This window comes from Bos grunniens, chromosome 21 (genome assembly GCF_055505025.1).
Source record: "Bos grunniens cultivar Pamir isolate PY7600 chromosome 21, Bosgru_T2T1.0, whole genome shotgun sequence".
Taxonomy (NCBI): domain Eukaryota; kingdom Metazoa; phylum Chordata; class Mammalia; order Artiodactyla; family Bovidae; genus Bos; species Bos grunniens.
Window position 1 is genome coordinate 53,628,681 of NC_141185.1, and position 22,252 is coordinate 53,650,932.

Genomic DNA, 22,252 nt, shown 5'->3' on the forward strand with positions numbered 1-22,252 from the left:
GACATGAATCAGCCATGGGTATACATTGTCCCCCCAAACAGCAAAATTCTGTAAACCAATTATCCTTCAATTAAAAATAAATTAAAAAAAAAAGAATCTGCCTGCAATTCAGGAGACCCAGGTTTGATCCCTGGGTGGAGAAGATCCCCTGGAGAAGGGAATGGCTTTCCACTCCAGTATTCTTGCCTGGAGAATTCCATGGACAGAGGAGAGCCTGGCAGGCTATGGTCCGTGAGGTCTAAAAGAGTTGGACACAACTGAAGCGACTTAGCAGCACACACGTCGATATTTGAATAGGAACACCTTCTCCAAACTTCCTTCATCTGCTCATCCCACCAGAGTAAGGACACTGGAAGAGCAGGAATGTGACACATTTTTGTGTTTTCAGTGATTACACTGACATCTGTCGAGTTTCATGTATTTGTTTATTTGGGGCTGTGCTAGGTCTTCCTTGCTGTGCTTTGCTGTCCTCGGGTTTTCTCTAGTTGTGGCGAGCAGGGGCTACTCTCAAGTTGCAGTGTGCGGGCTTCTCATTGCAGCGGCTTCTCTTGCTGCTGAGCGCTGGCTCTAGGGCACGCAGTAGCTAGCTGAAGCACACGGGCTGAGTAGTTGCAGATCAGTTGCTCCATGGCATATGTAGTCTTCCCAGACCAGGGATCAAACCCAAGTCCCCTGCACTGGAAGGCATGTTCTTAACCATGACACCACCAGGGAATTCCCTATAAGGTGTATTCTTAGCAAGGGGAAATAGAGATATAGAAAGATGTACACTAGGAGTTGGTACAATCAAAAATTTAAAGGATAACTTGGAGATGGTATAGGGGATCATGGTTCAACTGTGGGGAATGTGATCCCAGGTGAACTTGAATTTCAGTTACCTTCACACCCTCCACTGTCTGACCAAACATAGCTACTCAGCCAGTGTCTTCCTTGATGTTTTCTCAACGATCAGTCCACTCCTTCATATGCCAGCCAGGATCAGGGCAACCACAGGACTTAGGTCTTAGAAATGGAGTGCAAGAACATACCTGTTGCAGAACAATGACCAGCAGGAAATGCAGAGTAAAAGACTTTGAATCAGACACACCCCAAAATGCACACCTGGTGATCCCAAGGTGCCAGGACAAAAGGCCACTGTGGCACCAAGAATTTAACTGGTACAGGTCTCTCCAACCCCTGCTGAACAGAAGTCTAGTTACCCTCTGTGGCAAAGTTTTAGTGGTAATGACCCCAAGATAATGACTCAGAGCAGAGGGCTACATGCTGAGGATGAGGCAGGCCTCAGTAGCGCAGTTCTAACAACAGGCAGGAGCCAGGACTTAAAGGGTCTGCATCAGCCTGCCAACTCTGCAAAACGGAGCAAGGTGGAGAGCAGCAGGGGCTGTCTCACCTTATCTGTCGTGTCCCTGGAAAGCAATGCAGCTCTTCAGGATAGTGTGTGTGTGTGTGTCGCTCAGTTGTGTCTGACTCTTTGCGACCCCCTGAGACTCCTCTGTCATGGAATTCTCCAGGCAAGACTACTGGAGTGGGTTGCCATTCCCTTCTCTAGGGGATCTTCGAAACTCAAGGGTTGAACCCAGGTCTCCCGCATTGCAGGCAGATTCTTTTATGGTCTGAGCCACCAGGGAAGCCCTTCAGGACACTAGGGGCTCCCAGATGTTCTAGACGGAAGAACCTCATTTGGCTCCAGATAGATCTGGTTTTCTTCTTCAATAAGTCATTTAGAGGTGAGTCTGGGAACTCTTGGCTGAAGGAATGATGAGGAAGATTCAAGACCAATAAAAGCAGCCACTAATAAAGCCATTTGATCACCTGCATGAGTTACTGCTTCCTCTCTTCAGTCCATCTTGATGCTTGACATCAAGTCCACCAGAGAGAGGGGCAAGGACAGAGTCAAGGGGGGGAAACAAACGGATGTTAGTCACCCATCTGCTGCGTTCTAAATCCTTTGAATGTATTGTCTCAATAGTCCCCCATCCAAACCAATGAAGAACATGCTTTTTTTTAGCTCTCCATTTTTTTGCTTTGGTATTCTTTCTTTTAATTATTACTCTCCATTTTAGACTTGAGGAAATTAGAACTTGGAAGATGTTAACAATGTGCCCCAGCACATACAACCAAGAAGAGGAAGAAGCAGGGATTTAAATCCAGGTTGATGGAATTAACTTCTTGACCACCAGACTAGCCTCAGACATGACAACTTCTAAACTCTGGACAGTCCAGCAAATATTTTGGTGGGTGGAGTTCACAAACATTCATCATAATTAGCCTTAGGGATTTCCCCAGTGGTCCAGTGGTTAAGAATCCTCCTCTCCTGCCAATGCAGGGGACATGAGTTCAAACCCTGGTCTGGGAACTAAGATCCCACAGGTCAAGGGGCAACTAAGCCCTCGCACCCCAACTTCTGAGTCCACATGCCGCAGAGCCCGTGCTCGGCAACAAGAGAAGCCACTGCAATGAGAAGCCCATGCACCACAGCAAAGAGTAGTCCCCGCTCACCACACCTAGAGAAAGCCTGGGCGCAGCAATGAAGACCCAGCACAGCCATAAATAAATAACTACACCCTAAAAAAAATTAGGCTTAAAGAGTCTTTGTGAATTTACACTTTCATGTGATCCCTGCCCCTCCTGATAACTCCCAGCATCACAGACGGAGAGAGGTTGAGGTCATCCTAGAGCTTTTCAAGGAAATCCAGAAGCTGCCTTCTCCTCTGCCTTCCTAATGCCCCCTAATCCCAGGAGATAATCACAGCATCCACATCAGAGGATAAGGATGAATTGCAAGAAGGCAGTGCCAAGTGTCCAGAGCAGAGGAAGCCCTAGGCAGGCTCTGAGTTGATGGGATTTAGCCCTTCAGTGCGAAATTTACCCCAATCAGTGCCTTGAAGGAGGCTGCTCAACTGGGTTTTCCCCTCTCCCCACACTCTTGCTCTTTAGGCCAGTGCTCTGCCTTTAAAAAAAAAACTACATGCTGGCCATTTCATGTTTCAGATCCACAAATCTAAAGTGAATACTTCACTGACATCTCAAATATTGTATGTCCTAAACAAAACTCTCAAATTACCCCATCCAAACGTATCCTTGTCCCCTGAGTCTTCCTCATTAATAAATAGCCTTACTGTCCACTCAGATGCTAAGAGTCCTAGGATTCAATCATTTTCATCTCAGCTTCTCATCATGGAAAAGTTCACATGCATACAAAAGCAGACAGATTAGCATAATGGACCTTTGTATACCCATGACCCAACTTTCACACTGATCAGCTCAAGGTCACTCTTATTTCATCATCCCTTTTCTTCCTCCTGTATTATTATTTTGAAGCATGGACCAGACCTCAAAGTGTGTTCTATGGACTCTTGGGGATCCTTAAGACCCTTTCAGGAAATCTGAGGATACAAACCTATTTTTATTATAATACTGAAACATTATTTGCCATTTCTACTGTATTGACACTCATGCTAATGGTACAAATCAACGGTGGATCAACTGCTGGTGCCTTAGCAGGAACCAAGTCAGTATGACAATATCATATTCTTCACTGTATTCACCCACATTAAGACAACATCAGTGGCACTTAAGATGTCCTCGATGGAATAGTAATAATTATTACTTTTATTAAGCCTCAGCTTCTGAGTTCACATCTTTTTAATACTGCATGCAGCAAAATGGGAGCATCCATCAACGGCTTATGCTGAACAGTAGAGTATAATAGTGGCCGCAGAAAAAGCACTTGGGCAAATATTCAAGTGTGTAGCTAAACTGGCCACTTTTTCAAGGAACACCATTTTTACTTGAAAGTTTGACTAACAGACAAATTCTGGTGATTCAGATTCAGGTATTTGACACACATTCTCTAAAAATTAAAATGAGCCTGTCTTTTCAAGGCAAAATAACTGACAGCGTTTGTTGCCAAAGTCGAATTCAAACCTTAACGTGAAGATTAGAATTTTGGAAAAAATTATTATCTGCTGCCAATAGTAATTAAATACCGAATTTTTTAGGTTTTAATTTTCAGTATAGTGAATGTCAATAGCCATAACCCACATATTCAAAAGGCCCTTTGGGTTCTTCAGTAGCTTTTAAAAAAAAATATTTATTTATTTCTGTGCTGGGTCTTAGTTGAGGCATGCAGGGTCTTGCTTCCTGACGATGGGTCAAATCAGAGCCCCCTGTGTTGGGAGCACAGATTCTGAGCCACTGGGCCACCAGGGAAGTCCTCCTCAGTAACTTCTCAGTAGATAGATATTCTGGGACCAAAACATTTGAGAACTGCTAATTTTCACTGTCAATATTTCCCTTTGTAGATCTCTTAAGGATCAGGAGTCTCTTTTTTTAAACATCATCACAATTTCACTCTGAAAATGAACAGCTGGCCACGAAGCTGTTGAGGAGAATTTGGAACTGAAACAGAAATCACAACTTGCCAAATGTACCCTGACTTACAAATCAGAATCTGTGCTAGACCAAGCCATGATGTACATCCCAGACTGTGTGAACCACCAGCCCTTCTAACACCAGCCCATTCAGATCCATATGTTCCAAGACCAGATACTGACCTTAGAGACAAACTAACACTCTCTGTGTACAGATTCATGAGTTCTAAAGATAAAAACACTCACGGCTGCAGCAACTTCCAAGATAATAAAATTCTGGTCAATTTCTGCCAAGATCATCTACAACTAATTCTAGCCCCTAAAACCTTCTAAGTACCTTTGTTGTTTTTCAGTCGTTAAGTTGTATCCAAGTCTTTGTGACCCCATGGACCATAGCACGCCAAGCTCCTCTGTTTTCCACTACCTCCTGGAGTTTGTTCAAATTCATGTCCATTGAGTCGGTGATGCTATCTAACCGTCTCATCTTCTGCCATCCACTTCTCCTTTTGCCCTCAATCTTTCCCAGTATCAGGGGCTTTTCCCATGAATCAGTTCTTCATACCAAGTGACCAAAGTATTGGAATTTCAGCTTCAGCAACAATCCTTCCAAAGAGTATTTGGGGTTGATTTACTTTAGGATTGACTGTTTTGATCTCCTTGCAGCCCAAGGTACCTTACCTGCTCTATTTCAAGATTGTTCATGATTCTCCATGGTGGGCAAACTCCCATGCTGCAGCAAGTAATAAATCTACATTTTTAAATCAACAGCTGTGTTCCTGCGGTGAGCTGCAGCTGATGGGAATTGACAATCTTCAATTCAAGACAGCATCTTCCCCTGCCCAAGCCATTGCAACAGCCTCCTCCCTATGTCCCCTGTTCTGCTTACTACTGCTAGATAACAAATTATCCCAACACTAATCAGCTTAAAGCAACCACTTTCATTTTCTCACGATTTCCTTGATCAGGAATTTGGAAAGGGCACAGCAAGGACACTTATCTCTGCTCCCTGATGTCAGGGGCTCAGCTGGGAGGATGCAAAGGCCAATGATATCTTGGCAGTGGGAAGCAAAATCATCTAAAACCTTGTTCATTCATATGTCTGGCACTTGGACTGAGAGAAGAAGACTGGGGCTGCCAACTGGAGCACCTACATGGAGCTTCTCACGTGTGTTAGCTTCCTCACAGTATGGCTGCCTGGGAGGGAAGAGGCGTCGGACTTCTGCTGATGCCGTCTATCGAACACAAACAAGTCAAACCCTGCTTAGGTTCTTGGGAGAAGACAGTTAGACTTCATCTCCTGATGGAACTTGTGAAGATTCTAGGAGAGTATGTAAGATTGAAGTTACTGTTTGCAGCCAGGTTTGAAAAACACGATCGGTCCCACTCCCTTTCAGTTTTGTTTCTCTATAAACCATCTTCGGTGGAGTAGACAAAATTGTATTTCTAAAACAAACCAAGCCATTTCAGATTCTTGCTGGAAATCCTTCAATGGTTTCTCATCACACAAGCAGGGGTGGAGAGGGAATTCAGACATTTGACTAGAGCCCAGAAGGCCCTGCATATTCCAGTTTCTGCCTGCATATCTGCCACTCTCCTGCTTACTCCATTCCTCCAGCTGCAGGGCTCCTCCACAGCTCTTCATCAGGCTGTTCTCATTCGTCAAGGTTCAGCTTAAGTGCAACCTCCTCAGAAAATGAAATCACCTCCCTCAATGATGACCTCTAAAGGAGCCCCAGAACCCAGAGTTAACTTAAGTGATTGACGGTTGATTGACTGAACACAATGTAAGTTGCAGGCATTGCTTGTTTTAGGATTCTCTAAGCAGCTCCCAAAATTTGTTCCATAAAACGCTAGTTTAGCCAGATGTTCAATAGACATTATTTTAAAATATGAATCCATAGCACACATCCTCATAAAGATTTGAGTAAAACAAAGCTGCAGAGTTTTCTTTATACCATGACCACTGCAAGTCTGTAATATGCTAGTTGCTTGCTAGGTCTCCATGAAAAGGATGTAATAGGTGACAGTCTTCAACTTCTGCCACCGCAAAACACTTTGTCCAAGTAGTATTGCCTGGCTCTACTTTGCAGAGCCCTTTTCCAAACAGTTATGGCCCTGGATTTACAATGCAAAAGAAACTGGAGTCCCCAGCAGGTGGTTCTACCTGCGTCCCTGACCCGTGTCCTCTGAGTCAGTTACAAATAACAGGAAACCTGTGGAAGGGCCAGGTCTTTGGGGAGCAGCCTGATTGGCTGGAATTGAGGTCATACTTTTGACTAATGATCCTGATTGGCTCTCAGTAACACTCCACTCACTGCAACAGTGTCCAGCAAATATATGAGCCTCTCATCTAGATATATGAGTTATATTCTTTAGAGCAGTGAGTCACTGAGGCCGGGCTCTGCTGAGGATTGAGTTCTCTTTATTGGGCCAAGAACCTCAAGGCTGGCTCCTGGCCTGCTCCCATATAGTAGAAGCATGTCTGCAGCTTCCCAGAAGCTGGCTGGCCCTGGGGATGGGGAAATGGGTTCACCAGGGGGCTATAACCTGAAGAGCCCACAGGAGGTGATTTGTCTCTGATGTCCTAACACCCAGGTCCCAGAACATCTCTGAAACCAGCAAAGAAAAATTAAAAAGGTTACATCTTATTCACTGCCAGTCTCGGATAATTAAAATAACTGCCAGCCGGAAATCCAGAAATGATCATAAAATCAAAACAAAATATTACTATAGCTTAACTAAAGTGGACCCTCTCTCCCATCACTCACTGTATAATTCCCCCAGAAACTTAAGTTTGATAATAAAAAAAAAAATCCTCAGTTCTAACAAATCAGCACATCTTCATAGTAACAATGACAGCTAATAAAGATATAGCGCTTGCTCTCTGCCAGGCAGTGTGGAAAACACCTTATGGGTAGCTTCTCGTCACAGCCATCCCAGGTGATGGGTGCATAAGTTGTCCCCATTTTACAGGTGAGGAGACTGAGGTACCAAGTGATCATTGACTTGCCCAATAGCTCACAGCTACTAAACAGAAGAATCCAAGTGTGTGAGTGTTCAGTTGCTTAGTTGTGTCTGACTTACTGTGACCCCATGGACTGTAGCCCTCAGGGCTCCTCTATCCATAGAATTTTCCAGGCAAGAATACTAGAGTGCATTTCCATTTCCTACTCCAGGGGATCTTCCCAATCCAGGGACTAAACTTGCCTCTTCTGCATCAGCAGACAGATTCTTTACCACTGAGCAAACTAGGAAGCCTGGTATGTGAAGTGAAGTTGCTCAGTCATGTCCGACTCTTTGCAACCCCATAGACTGTAGCCTACCAGGCTCCTCTGTCCGTCCATGGGATTTTCCAGGCAAGACTACTAGAGTGGGTTGCCATTTCCTCCTCCAAGGGGATCTTCCCGACCCAGAGATCGAACCTGGGTCTCCCACATTGTAGGCAGATGCTTTTACCATCTGAGCCACCAGGGAAGTCCATAAGCAAACTAGGAAGCTTGGTATAACTGACCTCAAAAACCTTGCTTTTAACCATTCTATAGCTTGTAAATAACATCTCAGCTAACCTGTTGGCCAGTCCCACCTGCCTAGAGACACAGAATCCCACACATTCCCCCACATTTACTGGGTACAAGTATCACCTGGAGATTGTATTAAAATGCAGATTTTAATTCAGTCTGGGGTGGGACCTGGGACCTTTCATTTCTAACTAGTTCCCAGGTGATGCTGGATCCTGGCTGAGGAGCCACACTTTGAGACTCTAAGACAATAGTTCTCAAATTCTGCTGCACATTACAGCCACCTGGGGAGCTTTTAAGAATTCTGATGCTCTGCCCTCACCCCACACCAAATAAATCAGAAACTTCAGGGACGGACCCCAGACATCAGTAGTTATTTAAGCTCCCACGTGATTCCAAGCAGGCAGCCAAGGCTGAGAACAATGCTCTGAGGGTCAGGAGAGGCCCTGAGAACAGAGAGGAGGAGAAAATCAGATTTCCATTTGCTGCTGAGATGGGTGAGTCTCATAACGACATTATCCTTGTTGCAGTTTTCCCCCAAATCATTACCCTCCCTCACCACCTATTCCCGCCTACAGAATCACGGTGGCCTGGCCTCCTTTGAAGGTAGCCAACTGGCATGGTGTCAGGAATCAAATTATTTCACTCATCTGCTATCCCCATGTCCTCCTCCCAATTTTTTCCTTTCAGATGAGAGTGCTGTGCTCTTTGTAAAGCATAATTCAATGCAAAGACATCAGCTACTCCTTGCTTTTACTATATGAACGAACACATAGAAAACAACTGCAAAGATTTTATTTAGTGCCTTTCTGTGCTTGGCACTTAGAGGTCTGGGGTGGTTTAGTTGCCAACTACGTCATATCCGACTCTTTTGCCACCCCATAGAATGTAGCCTGCCTGGCCCTTCTGGGATTTTCCAGGCAAGAATCCTGGAGTGGGTTGCCATTTCTTTCTTCAGGGGATCTTCCGGATCCAGGGACTGAATCCAAGTCTCCTGCGTCTCCTACACTGGCAGGCAGATCCTTTACCATTGAGCCTTCAGGGAAGTTCTGTGTATAAGGGCACATTTTTTATACCTTTTCTTCATACTTCTTTTACATACCTTTTTCAATGCTCCCTTTTTATATATATATATATATATATATTCATAATATTGGATTCCCCATTAGCAACATAAATACATTTATCTACAACACACTCTTTTCACCACTGGCACACAGGGCTCACCAATTTGAGGACTCACCAATTTGACCTTGAACTCAGAGAAGTTCATTTCCACCATGGCCCAGCCCCCAAAGCACAAAGACTGAGAACTTGAAGCTGCTTTCCTAAACACCAACTCCCCTCGTCGGGGGGAAAGTGTGAGCATAAACAGCCTGGTGTTATTGAAGCAATGAGGGCTCCACCAGCTGTCTGTTTCTCTTGAGTCAAACCAAAATACTCACAGCTGACAAATGAAGGGAAAAGGAAGGGAGAGGAAGTTAAAGGCTCTTAAAAAAAAGAAAAAAGAAAAGAAACTTTTAGGGCAGAAAAACGATGCCTGAACAGCCTTCTGATATCTCCTTCCATGTGGATTTGACCCTCCAGGCTCCCTGTGCATGCTCATCTCTCATCAGAAGAACTTGACCTCGCTTTTCTCTCTCCCCTCCCTTCCCCCAGCTGTTTTTCTCTCAATATCCCCTTTTCATCTGGAAGACAAGGAAAATAAATTAAGGACATTCTTTTTATCTGCAGGGCTTCCCAGGTGATGCCAGTGGTAAAGAACCCGCCTGCCAATGCAGGAGACATAAGGGATGTGCGTTCCTTCCCTGGGTCGGGAAGATCCCCTGGAGGAGGAAATGGCAACCCACTCCAGTGTTCTCGGCTGGAGAATCCCGTGGACAGAGGAGCCTGGCGGGCTATGGTCCATGGGGTCACAAAGAACTGAACATGACTGAAGCAACTTAGCACAGCACAGCAAGGCTTAAATAGATGTTCTTCTCCGTAAAGGCCTGGAGATCAGGGGAGATAATGTCAGAAATATTCTGCCTGAAAGAGAGCAACACCACGGGGAGCGACAGTCTGTCCAGATAGGGAGAGACGATGGGGATTCTTGTTTAGGGATGCCCCACCAGGCATCGTCAGCTGAACCCATCCTACCAGAGGAAGAAATCCAAAAACAACGCATTTCATAAGCCCATAAGAACCATTTCAAGGATGAGACATAAACTACTTTCTCTGGAAAATGGGGCTGAGTCCACCGTGCTCTGCAGCCAACCAATTCCCACATCCACAAAGGAAGGCCTCCCAGTTTGGCCAAGGGTCAGGTCCCTCCACCTAGGCTCTATGAGTCCCTGAGGGTGACAACTTGTATCAGTTGGCCTGGGACTCCCCTGGTGTAACCCAGAAAGTCCTGCCTACTGAGAGCCCCATCAGTCGCAGACAAACCAGGACAGTTAATCAGCCTGGTCCCTTCCTCAGCCTAGGTTCTGGCCAACCGCCTCTCATCCTAGAACTGGACTCCTCAATCCTCATTCCCAGCCTCAGTCCTTACAGATAAAAGCATGAGAAGGACAAACTTTCCCTGAGCTCTCTTAGCACCAAGATTGACCCTTTTAAAATGAATGACTTGGGAACTTCCCTGGTGCCCCAGTGGTTATCGTGTTCCAACGAAGAGGGTGTGGGCTCGATCCCTGGTGGGGGAACTAAGATCCCACATACCTCTTGGCCAAAGAACCAAAACATTAAACAGAAGTAACGTTGTAAAAAATTCAATAAAGACTTTAAAAAGGTCCATATCAAAAAAATAAATAAAATAAAATGAATAACTTGCATGCAGAGTTCATCAATGAAAGACAAGACCACATTTTTTCCTGGTGCTGGTTGAATAGTTACCTCTGTCCCCACTTCAAATATTTAGCTTGGCTTCCCAGGTGGCAATGTTCACAGCAGCACTATTTACAATAGCCAAGACATGGTAACAACTCAAATGTCCATCGACAGAGGAATGGATAAAGAAAATGCGTTACATGTATACAATGGCATACTTTGGCCACAAAAAGAGAATGAAATCATGCCACTTGCAACAACATGGATGGACCTGGAGATGACAATACTAAGTGAAGTCAGAGAAAGACGAATATCATGATATACTTATATGTGGAATCAAAAAAATTGTTCAAATTAACTTCACTTATATGTGCAATCTTGGCACCCCACTCCAGTACTCTTGCCTGAAAAATCCCATGGATAGAGGAGCCTGGTAGGCTGCAGTCCATGGGGTCTCGAAGAGTCAGACATGACTGAACGACCTCACTTTCACTTTTCACCTTCACGCATTGGAGAAGGCAATGGCAACCCACTCCAGTGTTCTCGCCTGGAGAATCCCAGGGATGGCGGAGCCCGCTGGGCTGCTGTCTATGAGGTCACACAGAGTTGGACACAACTGAAGCGACTTAGCAACAGCAGTGTGGAATCTTAAAAAAAAATTGTTCAAATGAACTTATTTACAAAACAGAAATAGACTCACAAACATGGAAAAGAAAACTTAAAGTTACCAGAGAGACAAAGGAGAGGGAGGGATGGATTAGGAGTTTGGGGATAACAGATACACACTACTATATATAAAATAAACAACAACCTACTGTATAGCACAGGAAACTATATTCAATATTTTATAATAACCTAAATGGAAAAGAATCTGAAATAAATAGATGATAGATAGATGAAAAGAAGAACTGAATCACTTTGCTGTACACCTGAAACTAACCCTACGTTGTAAATTAAGTAAACTTCAATTTAAAGAAATGAATAAGGTCAAAAGCTACTTTCAAGGACTTTACAACTGGAGGATAACACAAGACACGTAACTAATAACTCTGACATATGAAAACAGGTTCTCTGGCAGGAGGACAGAGTGTTATGTGGGGGACAGAGAAGCATGACAGACGACTCTGGGGCACAGACGCACTTTGGTGACAGAAGCTGTTGCACTGGGCCACCTGCTGAATGAGGAGGACTTTGACAGACAGAGTGGGGGGAAGGCATTCATTCCATGAGGGAAGAACAGCAGGGTAATGACAAAGGGAACGGGGCGGGGACACGGGACTAGTTTGCAGATACTGTGTGTGCGGAGGGCGGGTGAGCCAAGCCTTGCAGAAAGGGAGGTGGGCTGGAGAGTGGACCCCACCATGGACCGTAGCCTGCCAGGTTCCTCTGTCCATGGAATTCTCCAGACAAGAATGGGCTGCAATTCCCTTCTCCAGGGGATCTTTCTGACCCAGGGATAGAACCCACATCTCCCACATTGGCAGGCAGATTCTTCACCACTGAGCCACCAGGAAAGCCAGCAAAGCGGGGAAATAGAGTCACCAAGCTCAGTGACACCCCTGAGATAAGCAAGGCTCTCTTGTCACTTCCCTGGGTTCCTGTGTGCCTGGCCTGGAGGACCGACGGAATTCAAGACTGTGCTACTCAGCAGTGAGCATGCAGAGTGGCCTTGAAGTGCCTGAAAGCCTTTTAAATTTTATGTACAAACCCTTTTTTCCTTTCTCCACTTTCCTTCTTGCTCTTTGGGGTCTTTTCAACCCAACACTCAAGCATCACTGTAGAGGAAGCGCTATGTTGGATCCTGACCTCGTTTGCCCTTCACATCAGTTCCAAAGTCAGCCCGTGAACACATAAGCTCCAGTTCAGGTGACCATGGCTGCTGTCTGCCCATTCAATCCCTGCATTATGGCTCTTTGCTCAGTAAAGCTTTTGAGGACACTTAGAATGAAATGGGAAAACAAGTGTTACTGCAAGGGGGCCCTGAACTTGAACTGAAGCGGTGTTTACTTGAGCTTCAAATGAACTCAAGAGTTCCTAAGAACCATGGAGGAAGCACCTCCAGGCTTTATAAGGAGCTGGGGAACCTTCTAGGATGATGTCATTCTCAGAGAAGAGAGTGAGCATGAACACAGGCTTGAAAGAGGTAAAGCAAGGGAAATGATTTGAAATATGTCTTGAACATGGTCCCCAGAAGGTACAGTCATCCAGCCCCCTTATGGGGGCGTGAGTCCTAGAACACAAAGGCTGCCATAAAGGAGTGTGTAAGGCAGGGAGAGAGGGTTCCTTTCCATCTCCATGAGAATCAGCAACAGAGAAGCCTCTTTGGTGGGGAGAGGTGACAAGCCCCTTTGAGGTTCGATGGAGTCTCAGAAAGGCTGAGTCACTTGCTCAAGGTCCTTATGTGACTAGTCAGTGGCAGATTCAAGACTGAACTCAGGTCTATCTACCTGAAAAACTGTGTTCTTCCTACAACATCATGTCTTGGCCACATGCATTCTCAGTCACTTCAATCTTGTCTGACTCTTTGTGACCCCAAGGACTGTAGCCCACCAGGCTCCTCTGTCCATAGGATTCTCCAGGTAAGAAAATTGGAGTGGGTTGCCATGCCCTTCTCCAGGGGATCTTCCCAACCAAGGATCGAACCCATGAGTCTCTTGCATCATCTGCATTGGCAGGCAGATTCTTTACCGCTGAGTCACCGAGGAAGCCCAACCACCCTGAAGGCTTAGAAAGACTTGAGAAAGCTAATGGCTTCCCCTGGATAGATCGGTTTGGGCTCTCAGCCTTCTTTACGTGTAGCAACCCATAAGCATAACCTCAGCAGAAGAGGAGGAAAACGCTAGATGCTCCCCCACGGAATCAAGCAAACAACTCCCCAGGGCACATGTGAACACCTCAGGTAGCCATTTGGAATGGAAAAAATCCAAGAGGGGTTGGATTTCCTATCTAGCAGCAGAAGGCAGATCCAGGGAAATACTGTCTGATAATGAAATCGTGACCCCATTTTTAACTCTAGACTGAGGTTCTCTGGGGAAATCTTTGTTGGGTTGATAGGAAAAAACCTGGGCTGATATTTAATCCCATTTTTTTCAGCAAGCACACCTCTCTCTCCCATCTTTTTAACCAAACCCCTCCTCTCCTTGACCTCATTCATCCTGAATGACACCCCCCAAAAAATCTAAAAGGACGCTTAGCTCTTATATAAATTCTAAAGAATGTGCTTAACATCTTGCTTTAGCTTGATAAGCTCCAGCAGAAATAAGAATATCTGAAGCCGCGGGTTCAATTAAAATCATTTGCTGAAGTCTTTTTCTCGCTGATGCCTAATTCTCTCTCTTAGAGACTTCTGAACATTACCCTTCCTTTTCTCTAAGCAATGGTATTATTTGGTGTCCTTCTGGCTTTTCTGATCTCTTGTCCCTGAAACTTTCCATCAGTTTTATTTGCCTTGTGATTAGTGATGATTACAGAGGTGAGTTTAATAAACATGAAGAGACTGGTGCATTTGGACTTGAGGCCTTGAGTCCTGCAAAGGGTTTTCTGCTGATTACCACCAGGATCATGTAGACAAGCACAAATATTTGTGATTTCTGCCAGTCCCCAAAGATGACAAATATCCTCTTAGTAATTCACTACAATAATAGCAGAGGGAGAGCCCCCAGTATATACAATGGGAGAACAGATGACTGTGTTACAGGGCTTCACAGATCTCTTCCATATGGTATCTGAGAATATCTGTAGCATCAGTGCAGTAAATATTTCAGCTTCTCAGATGCTATTATGCCAGGGGAGTCGAGGAGATTAAAAGAGTGAAGATCCTTCTTTACTTGAGTGACTCATCCCTTCCTTGGGATTTGCTTAATTCTGTAGAATATATGTTGTTATGTGCCTGCCATACACTTAGAGGGCTTCCCTGGTGGTTCAGTGGTAAAGAATCTGCCTGCAATGTGGGAGACCCGGGTTCAATCCCTCGCTTGGGAAGATTCCCTGGAGAAGGGACTGGCAACCTCCAATATTCTTGCCTGGAGAGTTCCAAGGACAGACAAGCCTGGAGGGCTGCAGTCCATGGGATTGCAAAGAGTCAGACACGGCTGAGCGACTAACACTTCACTTCATACACTTAGATGTGTAAAAAGCCCAGAAAAAGGTAGTACTTTGCCCAAGGTCACACAGCCCTACAGCACAGAGCCTGGAGGAAGAGACACCATCTACCAAACCCTCTCCTGCCTCCCCATCACTGCCCCTACTTGCAAACTCCTAAAGAATGTGTGAGCACCTGCTCTGGGCCAGACACTCAGGATTCCAGGAACACGAGAAGAGGCAGCACAGACACAGCCCTGCCCTCAAGGAGATGACACTGTAATGGAGGATTTGGACCCCCCAAAATGTATAAAGCATTACAAAGCACAGTGTTGTGATGGAAATAATCTAGGAGGTTAGAAGGAGGACCATGAAGGGTAGGGTCTTTTTTGGAAAGAGAAGCACAGTGGTGAGAGTTAAGCTGAGACTTGCACTATGAGAAACAACCTTATTTGAAAAAATTGATGCACTAGGCTTCCAGAAGAGGGAGAGCATGAGAAAATCTGAGCTGGAAAAAGATTCAAATATTGCGGTCCCAAGATGGAAATGCAGCTAATGCGGCCAGAGCATTAGGAGCAGTGGCATGGATAACAGGGAGAGAGAGACTAGGATTTGGCTTCCCTGGGGGCTGAGACGGCAAGGAGACCTAGGTTCAGTCCCTCGGTCGAGAAGATCCCTGGAGGAGGAAATGGCAGCCCACTCCATTATTCTTGCCTGGAGAATCCCATGGACAGAGGAGCCTCGTGGGCTACAGTCCACAGGGTCACAGAGTCAGACACGACTGAGTGACTTACACTTATGCAGTCTATGCTCAGTGATTGAAAGTTTATTATCAATAGAGTAGGAAGCCATTGAAAAGTTTTAGCAGAAGAGTGATATGACCATATACACAAAATTAAAACTACATCACTGTTGTGTTAAATATGGATTATAAGAGTCTGGGAGGGGACACAAGCTGAGTGGTGGCTTTGCGGGCTCCTCTGAAGAGGCTTTTCCTGGACTAAGGTAGGGGGGTTTGGAAGTGTGGCAACATGAATGGAACTGAGCCATGTGATAAACTTAGGAGATGGACTGTAATGGGGGAAAAGAGGAATCAGTATCCCACATGATTGTGACTCCAATTACTGGGTGGTTGATAGTGCCATTGACAGGTGGGGCCAGAGGGCATGGGGATAGGCTTTAAAGAAACCAAGATACAGATGTGTAGGGTGTGAAATATGAGATATGAGATGTTTGAGTGACAGTTCGGTCAGTCCAGGATGTGAGTCTAGGGCTCAGAGGAAAGATCTGGTTGGAAATATACTTTGGGAATCTTCAACTGAAAGGTGACCATTGGTTCCAGTGAGAAGATGTGATTGATTTGTTTGAAGAACTCCTTGGGTTGGTAGGGAAGTAAGGACCCTGGTGGCTCAGACAGTAAAGAATACGCCTGCAATGCAGAGAGGCTAGAGATGTTGAATTCAATCCCTGGGTCAGGAAGACCCCCTAGAGAAGGGCATGGCAACCCACTCCAGTATTCTTGCCTGAAGAATCCCATGGACAGAGGAGCCTGATGGGCTACAGTCCATGGTGTCGCAAAGAGACAGATATGACTGAGCAACTTTCAAGGACCCTATAAGGCACAGCTGATCAGCTGGTAGGGGAACTAACTGGGTGGGAATCCTTCCCTGCTGTGTTACGGGCACATCCGGTGAGGTATCTGGGGCCCAGTGAGGCTCAAAGATGTCACGGCAGTGGCAGCACTTGAAATGTTACATCTTAAGATACAGAACTGTGCATTCATATTTTTTAATGTTGTACTGATCTTTTTACAGCATATTTATAATCGAATGTTTTGGTGTGTGTCAAAGGAATTAATATGAGAAATGTAAATATTTGAAGTATTCCATAATTTCTTTTTTTAAGAAATTCGATCCACATGTCTTCATCAGCTCAAGTTGCCATAACAGAATTCATACATTGGGTGGCTTAAAAGACAGAAATTTATTTTCTCACAGTTCTGGAGGCAAGGAGTCTGAGATCAGGGTGTCAGCATGACTGGGTCCTGGTGAGAGCTTGCTTACTGCCTGGCATACAGCCATGCATGCTCGGTTGCTCAGTACTTCCTGACTGTTTTGCAACCTCATGGACTGTAGCCTGCCAGGCTCTTCTGTCCATGGGATCTCCTAGGCACGAATACTGGAGTGGGTAGCCAATCCCTTCTCCAGGAGATCCTCCCAATCCAGGGACTGAACCCAGGTCTCCTGCATTGCAGGCAAAGTTTTTATCATTTGAGCCACCAGGGAAGCCCATACAAGGACATACCACTCAATAACAAAAATATCCAAGAGAGAGAGGATATATGTAAACATATAGCTGATTTACTTCATTGTACAGCAGAAACTAACACAACATTATAAAACAACTATACTCCAATAAAAATATTAATAATAATTTTTAATTTTTAATTATTTAATAATAATAATAAAATTCATTGGAAGGACTGATGCTGAAGCCCAAGCTCCAATACTTTGGCCATCTGATGCAAATAATTGACTCACTAGAAAAGACCCTGATGCTGGGAAAGATTGAAGGCAGGAGGAGAAGGGGACGACAGAAGATGAGATGGTTGGATGGCATCACCGACTCAATGAACACAAGTTTGGGCAAGCTCCGGGAGTTGGTGATGGACAGGGAGGCCTGGCGTGCTGCAGTCCATGGGGTTGCAAAGAGTCAGACACGACTGAGTGACTGAACTGAACTGAATAAAAAGAATGTACTAGTGATGCACACATCCATGCAGGGGAATCTTAAAATCACCATACTAAATAAAAGAAGCCAGAAGAAGACCGTACACTCTGGCTGATTCCACTTACTTAACATTCAGCTACAACAGGCGAAACTACAGGGACAGAAAGCTGCACAGTAATTGCCGAGGGGTTAGTATTGGAGAAGGGGATTTACTGCCAAGAGAATGTTTGTGGGTTTTTGTTTTTTTGTTTTTTTTTGGAGCAATGGAATGGTTCAATATCTTGACCATGGTCATGGCTACACCACAGAAGGCATTTATTAAAAGTTATCTAACTGCACAGTTTAAAAGCGGTGGATTTTACTGCATGTGAATTAATCCTTAATAATCCTGATTCCCCCCAAAATCACCTCCCACTTGGATAATACTTTACAGTTAACCATGCCTTTCTCATCCATTACTTTGTTGTAGTTTACAACAACTTGGTAACGGAAGCAAAGTGACATTATCTCCACAGGGCCTGGGGAGGCTGGAGACTTCTCTGCACATTCAACCTGCAGGGAAACTGAATGTTCTGAGTCCTAAACAAGAACACTTCCCTCTCTACCCTGAAAATCTGATCAGTCGGTGATGCCAATGACAAGCTCCATCACCTACTCTGGGCTGTGCTCCATGATGCATGCTTTCCGGTCATTCATTTATTTTCTTCTCCCAAACAAGCCCTAAGGAAAGTGTCATGATCTCACTTTATAGGTTAGAAGACAGAAGGGTAAACTAATTGCTCTGAGGCAAGAGAGTAATAACATCATGATTTAGTCCACATCTGAAGGGGTAGATAAACCTGTGCTTTTCAACAGTAAGCCCCACAATTTTCAAAACAAATTTAGTTTCAAATAAGAACTCCCAAAAACAAAAATCTAGAACAAGCACAGGAAAATAATTATGATCACCTTCAAATAGGGAAGGCTAGCAAGACAGCGCTAAGCAGTCTTTCAGGTATCTTTTTCAGTCCATCTGTCTAGTATTTTTCAAACTCTCCAGACACTTCCTGAAAGACTCTGCATCCAGGAAATTAACCCCCTTGCTTTTTTTTTGGCCGCTCCCTGTGGCATGCAGGATCTTAGTTCCCTGACCTGGGGATCGAACCCCTTGCATTGGGAGTGCAGAGTCTTGATCACTGGACCACCAGGGATGTCCTAATCACCTTTGTTAATGCCTATCCACTTTGCCTAGACTTCCTCTTCGGCCCAAAGCACATTCCTGAGCTAACCGCCTGCCAGATGATCAGTAGAAAGTAAGAATGCAGGACTAAGAGATGCTTAGCATCAGCAGAGGATCCTGACAGTGCACGCTGGTAGTCCTTCTGCAACTGTGGCAAATAACCCTAGGGCCCAGGCTGCAGCCTCTCACAGCCCCTTCCAACGAAGCTATCTGTAAGTACCTTTCCCCTGGAAGAAGTAGGTCCTAATTTGAGAGCAGACCAGATCTTTTCTTTGCCTTTGTCTTCTGGACAACTGCAAACTTTACAGTCATCTCCATGGCTCCCGGAGAACTTGAACATGAGGCTAGCAGATGCTGCTTTGCAGCCGGAGGATCTGGGGCAGAAGGAAGAGAACATTCTGCCTGGTTTCTTGCGGCAGAAGGAAAGGAAAACTTTGAGTGCCTTTTGTGTGTCAGGAACCGTGGTATGATTTCATGCACCACACTATGAACAGTTCACATCCATGGAACAATTCCTGTATGTCAGGAACACTTTCTACGTATCCCTTTGTCTATGGAACACTTTCTGTGTGTCACCTCTATATATGTCATCTCATTTAATCCACTCAACAACCCTGTTTGATCAGTACCATTACCACCGCCCCAAATGAAGTTTGTGTCACTGGAACAACTTGCTGAAGGTCACGCAGCTACCATAAGAGAGAGGAATTTCAAACGCAGGGATGCCAGCCCCAAAGTCCCAGTTCTTTACATTACACCACCTCACCTACACCACCTTGACCCCTTAGTCCAGTGTTTCTGTCTTCTGAACCCCATCTAATGCAAAAGCAGACGCAGGCTATTTTAAAAGAATTCATATTCTTTGCTACTCTTCTCCCTAGAAACAACTCTATCAACTAAATTTCACATTTTCTGAGCTTCAACTTCATCCCTGACACTGCTAGATGCTGCCACATTATGTTACCTAAGAGATGATATAGATATTCAAGGGGAACTTCTCTGGTGGCCCAGTGGTTAAGACTTCACCTTCCAATGCAGGGAGAGCCAGTTCAATCCCTAGTCAGGGAGATAAGATCCCACATGCCTTGAGGCCAAAGAACCAAAAAAATTAAAAAACAGAAGCAATATTGTAACAAAAAATCAATAAAGACTTTTAAAATTGGTCTACATCAGAAAGAAAAAAAAATCTTTTAAAAATTAAGTTTAAAAAAAATTCCAGAACAACCAATACACGACCCCACACTTAGCAGACAACTCTTAACTAATCAGGATGCTCATTACAGGTGAGTCTAAATGCAACCACAGAGCCCTTCCCAACACAAAGCTGCAAGAAACTGCTGAAATCGTCCAGCATTAAGCACACACTATTGGCCCCTCCTGCTGCAGAATTCCACAGGCAGAAAAAACAGTGACATGACCCACGAGGAATAATGGGATGGAATTTTTTTTTGAGCAGAAGTTCTGGGACCAAAGCTTTGTTCTACTTATCACTAACTGGGAAGTAGCAAGTAAATGAAACTCTCCGAGCCTGATTATATTCTTCATCTGAAATGGTGATGATGATAAGATCTCATCGATGTCACAGAACTGTTAGGTGCAGAATTACTGATGATACAGTACAGTGAGAAGGAAGAGACTGTAAGACCAAAAGCCTGGAATACAGATACTGGGAAGAGACAAGAAAATGAACGAACACAGAATATAGATTTTCGCCTGGGAAATAGCCTAAGATTTTCTACAAAGGGGTTGTGTTGGGTATGGGGTGCCCTTCAAGGTCTTGATGCCCTGTGTTATTCCATGGGGTTTATAATGGTGGTGGTTTCATGAGTAAGTGATGAGGCTAAGCTATGGTCCTAGAGCTACCCAGGCAGGACGACATGGCAGAAACAGGCTGAGGAGCCTGGCTGCCTGGTTCGACTCCTGGTGTGATCACATCCCAGCTGTGTGATCTCGGGCAGTTCTGTAACCTCTCCAAGGATCAGTTCTATCTGCTGACAAAGGGAGAAAATGATGTGCTTTGTGGTAAAGATTAAACAAGATAGTTTCAGACACACGGTGGGCGACTGTACATCACTGTGCGTGGAGGAGCTGACGGCAGGCTCTGCACATACCTTTTGCATGGACATCATCCATCGCGGCAGCCAGTGCCAAGTAGGTGCTCATCAGCATTTACGGGCTAATTGGTCGGTTGGTTACCACTTAGGGGAATCACTGAACAGCTTTAAACAGAGGAAGAACGTGGTAGAATTAAAATCTGAGGACATCACTTGATCTGCTTTGGAGAGAAGAGGGTAGGGGTACAGGCATGGGAGCAGAAAGTCTGCTTTGTTGCCATCTTCCAGGGCAAAGACCATGCTGATGGGAGGTCTAGATTCAGTAGAGGAACCACAGCAGTGAAGACCCTGAGCAAGTGGAAGCGTTGGAGACTGCGACGTTCAGAACTGAGATTCTGATGTGTTGCTTTTTCTGGTGGTGACAAGACGCAGGGCACGAGTAAGGCAGGGGTGGCTAAGACGCCATGTGATAAGAGGCTGGTGGTGGTTGGAAAGTGGAGAAATTGAGAAGTCGGGTTGAGGACATGTTACCCTCCATGGACAGTGTCTTATTTCCACCGCAAAGCAAAGCTGCTGCGTCGGCATGATCAGCCTCCTTTAACAGATGATTAAGGAGAGACTCAGAGGCTAAATGACGGGCCAAGGACAGGAAAGTCACAGAACCGGGCTTCGACCCAGAGAGGTCTGACTTCACAGTGCCTCTGGCCTTCCTCCCGTCTGCCTGCTGCCTACTGACACAGCTGTGATCAAGCCTCATGCTGCCCAGATAACATCTTGCTCTCCTCTAGTTTTCTGCTGCTGTGGTTGCGCTAAGGATGCCTCATGGGCTGGAGGGAGAGGAGGGGACGCTGCAAAATTACAAAGATGCCAAGTCACAAGAAAAACGAGTGACGGACACAGCCCCCGGAGGCTTTGCCCTTGGCCACCCAGAGAGGAAAGCTATCCCGGCCCCTCCCAAAGGCAAAGGATGTGCCCCTTCTACACGTCAGCAACTCCTACAAAGCGAAGCACTGGGCGTTAGTCCATGTGTTGCTAGGCCATCAATCGCTCTCCAAATACAGCACTAAATGGCGTATCTGGGCCATAAATACTGCACAAGCACTTTGCAGACAGGTCCGTTTTTATCACCATTTCATTCCTTTTATACATCATTACCTATTCTGACCATTTTAGAGCAAACTGATTGAGAAATAGAAGCACAGCTCACAGCTAGCAGCAGGCCCCCTTGCCCCGTCTATTTCTTGGAAGATTTCACAGGTGACAGTGGAATGATGAGGCAGATATTTATCACCCACAGATCTGCTCACGCTCCTGCCTGGTCGACTTGTGCCCAAGTGGACTTAATGGGCTTCATTTGAGCCTTGCTGTGGCCACCGGGTACCTGCCTATGAACCAGGGATGTAGCGCTTCGGATCACGGCCTTGTCGTGGCGAAGAGGCTTATGTAACTCAATGAAACTATGAGCCATGC

General features: G+C 45.3%; 1 long non-coding RNA gene across 5 annotated transcripts; it reads right to left on the reverse strand.

The window, feature by feature from the left end:
* Positions 1-433: 433 nt before the first annotated feature.
* LOC147349738 (uncharacterized) lies at positions 434-9,616 on the reverse strand. 5 transcript variants are annotated; one of them, XR_015150102.1, is made up of 4 exons: positions 9,135-9,616; positions 8,250-8,337; positions 1,813-1,853; positions 434-1,028 (listed from the first exon to the last, which is right to left on the reverse strand). It is a non-coding gene; the product is annotated as an uncharacterized LOC147349738 (long non-coding RNA). The 5 variants fall into 5 exon arrangements; XR_015150107.1 differs by lacking the exon at positions 9,135-9,616 and having other exon boundaries at positions 434-677; positions 879-1,028; positions 8,250-8,333; XR_015150103.1 differs by lacking the exon at positions 9,135-9,616 and having other exon boundaries at positions 434-733; positions 879-1,028; positions 8,250-8,333.
* Between the last annotated feature and the right edge of the window lie 12,636 nt (positions 9,617-22,252).